At 48.9% G+C, this 5,604-nt stretch overlaps 1 pseudogene; it reads right to left on the bottom strand.

Annotated features, from left to right (window-relative positions):
* Positions 1 to 619: 619 nt before the first annotated feature.
* On the bottom strand, positions 620 to 1,883 carry LOC120674809 (annotated as a pseudogene).
* Positions 1,884 to 5,604: the final 3,721 nt, after the last annotated feature.

Genomic DNA, 5,604 nt, shown 5'->3' with positions numbered 1-5,604 from the left:
TAAATCTCTAGTCCTTGTAGAAGCGGCAGCATTGTGTTGGTCTGTTTGGCTCTGCAGAAATGCTGTCGTTTTTTAGAACAAACACTCTTCTTTTTTGCAGGTAATATACTCGACTACACACTGGCTCCGTACATGGGCTATTTTTCAACAGGCTACTTCACAGGAGGTGCTTGTGGTGGCATCTCGGTTCTTGGAGCGGGTGGCCAAGGAGTTTTTTACCCGGACACATAGATGGCGGTCTAGTCTTAGGATTATCAGTCATTAGTATTGTCCCTTTGTGTTTTAGACTTTTTTAGGCTGTGTGCCATTTGGCATAGGTCGGAAAAGATTCAAATCGTTGTATCACCTAATATCACTTCTTAAAATTAATAAAGTTTTCCTTTTCCAAAAAGAGAGTTCCACATAGCAGGAAACTCTCACCAAGATATACTTTCCGATAGCAATTTCAGAAAAGTTAGCATCCCAATGATTTGGATCATCCCTCCTCATATACACCATGTTCGGCTTGCTGGCGCGGCTGGCTGGAGATATAGTAACCTGTAGCTACAGTACCCTCATATTGTGCCTTTCCGTAGGTCGTAGAGTATGTACAGTAACCATCTGCTACATTAAACAGTCGCTACAGTATATATCCTCTCACAAAATCAGCTGCTACAGTGAATCGCCTAGTTGGAACCAGCCAGCCAAACAGGGTGATAGTGTAGGAATCCTTCCTTGTCACAAAAATTCTTTCACCACCCTTGATAGTCACTGTCCAGTTGTCCTGTGCAATGCGTGCAACCAAAACTTTTTCAAAACCCTGGATTCCGTTGTACAGTGTAAGACACCGAAGCGATGCCACGTTGTTGATGATACAGTAGATCTGCTCGACTAGGTCCTGTATGGGGCAAAAGCCAGTGGGTACAAGAGATATCTGCACGGCAGACTCCTCCAGCTGTAGAAAAATCAATGTGAGGAGACAAATAAAATGAAAATAACTGAAGGGTGAAAGTAAATAATTTCACTTTGTGAGAAAATGACATACGTGCAAGGTGAGTGTTTCCAGCGCTCCAGAAGTGTTGAGAAAAGTAAACAGAAAATGGAACTGAAAGAGAAAGCTGATCAGAGGGCATGGTCCAACAATCGCAAGTTCCAGGTGCTTGAGGTGAATGAATTTTTCACGCAGCGCGATTTCGAGCGGATACATATAACCGGTCTCATCAGCAGACACAAGGGACAAAGTTTCAAGATTTGGGCCAAGTTTTGGGAGCTCCTTAGGAACATAGCCAGACAAATTGAAGCAGGGGTAGATCAACATGTTTACGTCCTTAAGCTGCAGTGCATCTCCAAGTGAGAACTGTATTATAGGCCCTTGGTAATGAAAGATGGAGAGATTTGGAGCACCGGTCTCTACTGACTGTAGCATCTTGCAGTGCCGCACCCGCAGCGAATTGAGCTGTTGCAGCGTGGAAGGTATCCTCAGGCAAGCTATCTCATGGCAGTACTCAAGGTGCAGACGCTCAAGAGCAGGAGAATTAGAGAGGAACAGCCATGACTCTTCCGCGGTGATGCGCACCCAGCTGAAATCCACTCTCTTCAAGCTACCGAAGGAACAAGACCCGAGTTCAGGTGTGAGAACGAACACGAGGAGAGGCAGAGAGACTGGATCGAGCATCCCTTCTCTTCGATGAAAAGCTCACATGGGAATCTGTATTGAGGTTTGCCATCGCCAAGGGGAAGATCCAGGGTGAGCTCATCGATCCCAAGGGTTGCAGCTGCATCGAGCCAACAGTTGATAGTATCGGCACGCACCTTGCGAAGAACGGCTTTGCTACGGTACTCCGAAATGACTGTGGACGTCTGCACCGGCGTACTGTATGGGCTACTCTATCCTCCAGGGCCATCCCGGTTACTCCATTCCTAGCGGGGGTAGAGGAGCTCCTCTATCGGAGACGTGGCGCCGCGCGCGGGGCCTGCGTGCTGCAGCCCCCTCTCGCGCCCGTGCTTGGACAGCGCCCGCGCCGCCACGGCTCGCCGACGGAGGGAGCTCAGGACGGACAGCGCCCGCGCCGCCACGGCTCGCCGGCGGAGGCGGAGCACTGCGCTCGAGCTCCGCTCTGGCCGGATCCGGCCACCGCGACCGGAGCTCGTGCGAGGCACCACCGCCGGAGAGGGAGGGGCCGGCCGAAAGGGAGTAGTCGTCGCGGCCCTATCGTGTACTAGAGGAAGCTATAGAGTTCCCCGGTGTGGACAGCCTCAACACGGCAGAATAAAACCACCCAAACAAGTGAACAACCACGTTCTATTGTGAAAGTTTATCCCCGCGGGCCGCGGACCAAACAAGCCACCATGCTGTGTGTTTAGTTGGTGAAAAGTTTGGAGTTTGGTACCGTAGCACATTTCATTATTGCTTGACAAATAATATCCAATTATGAACTAATTAGACTTAAAAGATTCAGCCCGTGCTAATCAGTTAGACTGTGTAATTAGTTATTTTTTTCAACTACATTTAATGCTTCATGTATATATCTGAAGATTTGATGTGATGGATGCTATGCAAAAATTTTGAAAACTAAACAGTGCTTTATTTTCTCGTTACAGCAGCCACCCGTGCACTTTTGATCACATGATCTGTGTGCACGGAGGATGGGCGGTGGCGGGACCCAGGTGGCGTGGGACCCACAGCCAGCTAGAAGCAGCAGGGTTTAAAAAACAGGTGGGAACCGGTCCGGTTTGACCGGTCAAACCGGTCCGGTCCGGTTTCGGTTTGGGTTGGTACCAAACCGACCCAAATTCAAAATTCAAATTTGAATTCAAAAAAATAAAAAAATCCTAAAAAAATTTCTAAAAATACTTCAAGGTGCGACGAATCTAATTGTGTCAAATTTTCTCAAAAATTCGTTCGTTTAACATATTTTTCGGGCATTTAAAGTTAAACCAAAAAAGAAAAGGAAAAAAAATAAGACGGCCAATTAAGACTCACTTGGTAAACCAGTCAAACCGGCCGGTATACCGTTTCAAACCGGTTACACATGCGATTTTGAATTTAGATTTGAATTCAAACCGGCCGGTATACCGATCCAAACCGATTACACATGCGATTTTGAATTTGGATTTGAATTCAACAGGTTTCCACCGATTTCCGATAAAACCGGTCTGGTAAACCGCTACCGGAGGGCTGCGATTTTACCGGACCGATCGGAATTATTAACCCTCTGATAAGCAGTTGCCGCAACGGCCGCGACATCCGGGCCTCAAAAGCAGCTCCAAGCCCTCCAGCTTGTCCAAGGGCGGTGCGACTCCCCAGCGACCGCGTATGCTGCGCCACACAAATGCGGCCCGAGGGGCAGTTTCGTCACCGCCTCGAGGGGAAAAAAAAAAAACCAGCGCAGCACGCAGCCGGAGCCCAGAGCGGCAGCGGCTGGTGGCCGAAAGGGCGCCGCCCTCACGGACAAGGGGGAGAAAAATATTTGTGCCCTACCACGCTCCGGTGCATGATCACAGCACTGCAACTTGAGCTCTTCAAATAAAAAGAAAAGTCTATTTTACCCTCTTGATATCTCGCCGAATCTGAAAACAATCTCAAACTCAAAAATCAGATATCTTGCATGCCTTATAACTATCAAAATTGAACAAACTACCCATTGACCTGATCAAAGCTATTTTGTTTTTGCTAACGTAGCAATAAGACTCACATGTTGGACCTTTCTTCCCTCCCCTCTACCTCTCCTACTCCAGGCCATAATTAATTGGGAAAATTTGATTCATGCCACCACAACTCCGTGAAATTGGGTGTCATGTTGAAAATCATGCCACTCAATGGCATGATTTTCAACATGAGATCCAATTTCAAGAAATTAGAGTGGCATGGATCCAACTGACCCTAATTAATTACGCCCACCGGCACAGGCATGTGCACCTCATGTTCTAGGTCGACACGTCATGTAATTGACGCTGCTGCTAGAGCTCGCCGCACCTATAGCGATGTTGCTGCTGGTGCTACCAGTTCTTGGCAAGAGCAAGAGTCATGGTGCCACATTTGGGGACATTGGCTTCTCCCCACGGTCAAGCGGGGACAAGTAGCTGGTGCCCCCCCCCCCAGTCGAGCGGCGGCAGCGCTCGAGACCCCCTCCCCTGTGATCGAGCGGCGGCGGTGGTAACACACTAGACCCGCTCCCTAAGGTCGACCGGCGGCGGCCGCGCTCGAGGCCCCCTCCCTCTGGGTCGGCAGGGATGCGCTCGAGACCTCCTCCTCCACGGATTGGTGGTGGCGCTTGGATCTCCTCACCCTCAGGACAACGAGGGTAGCGCCCAAGTTATCCTCCCCAATCGGGCCGGCAGCGACCATTTCGGCGGGTCAAGTGCTCCTACACGCCATGGTAGAGATTGAGGGAGGGAGAAGGGACAGGGGATGGGACAAATTTGTGACAAGTGGGGTCTAATATGTGGGTCCTATTGCAACATTAGTAAAACCACCTACAAAACAACCTTGCCCCGGACAAAAAGGTAGTTTGTCCAGTTTTGATGGTTACGGTATGCAACATATATAATTTTTAAGTTCGGGTTTACTTTTCAAATTCCGTGACAAGGTCAAAGGGTAAAACATATCTTTTTTATAAATAAATATTAAATCGCTAAAATCATTTTTTTATTTTGACACCACTAAATCCATTTCCGATATGCAATATCATTCAGGGCAGAGTCGGAAAGAGCTTCCACCCAGGACTGAACTATGGATAAAATACTATAGTAACCAGAATCAGATTGAACTATACTATTTTAGGTATAATTATTACCGTTTTACATTGGAAAAGCTAGGCTAGACCCGTGTTGCAGCACGCCCAGCACGGCCCCGGCTCCGGGGGGAGTCTACTTCTAGCGCACGCGGCTGGCCATGATATCGTCGCGGAAGGCCGCGCCGCCGCTGCTCCCACCATCCACCGCCTCCTTCAGCTCCGACACCCCTCCGGCATCTCCACCGCTGCCTTCCACCACTGCCGTCACTAATCGCCCCCGACCCTAGCTCCACCAACGACGTCGTCCTCGCCGCATCGCCGCACCGCCCTTGCAATCCGCCTCCGCTGCCGCCTCGCCGCGCTGCCCTCGCAACCTTGCCCCCCTCCCACCTTCTAAGGTCGCTGGTTGCCACAGCCGTCCCCGACAACCCCGTTCTTCGAAGTCCGGCCGCCGCAGTTGGAGGAGGAAGATTAACATGACCTTCTGCGATGATAAATAGACTTCCCTTGGCTCCGCCTGTATTAGCACGTGTGGCTCTAGAGAGTACTGCTGCTGTCTTCTATTCCCATTTTGCCCTTCTTGTATGCAATGTTACCCGTTGAATTTATTTCAAAGATCTTTCAAAAAAAATTGTTGCAACTATAACCAATATTATTTGTACGAATGGTTGCACCAGATAGCCCGTTCATTACTTTTCCAAATCAAAGCTCATTGATTTGGTAGATATTTGATAAGCGTTAATAGGATCTTTCAAAAAACTGCCAATTTTGTTTTGTACCGCGGTCTTTGAATGTAATCAGAAAGGGCTTTGTCGAAAATCAGAAGAAACATAGGTCCTTGAGGCAAAAGCGCAGCTATTTAATTGTCTTTTTGCCGTCCGGAAACAGC

This window comes from Panicum virgatum, chromosome 5N (genome assembly GCF_016808335.1).
Source record: "Panicum virgatum strain AP13 chromosome 5N, P.virgatum_v5, whole genome shotgun sequence".
Taxonomy (NCBI): domain Eukaryota; kingdom Viridiplantae; phylum Streptophyta; class Magnoliopsida; order Poales; family Poaceae; genus Panicum; species Panicum virgatum.
The sequence above is the reverse complement of the archived record's forward strand: the minus strand, read 5'-3'. Positions and strand labels throughout refer to the sequence as shown.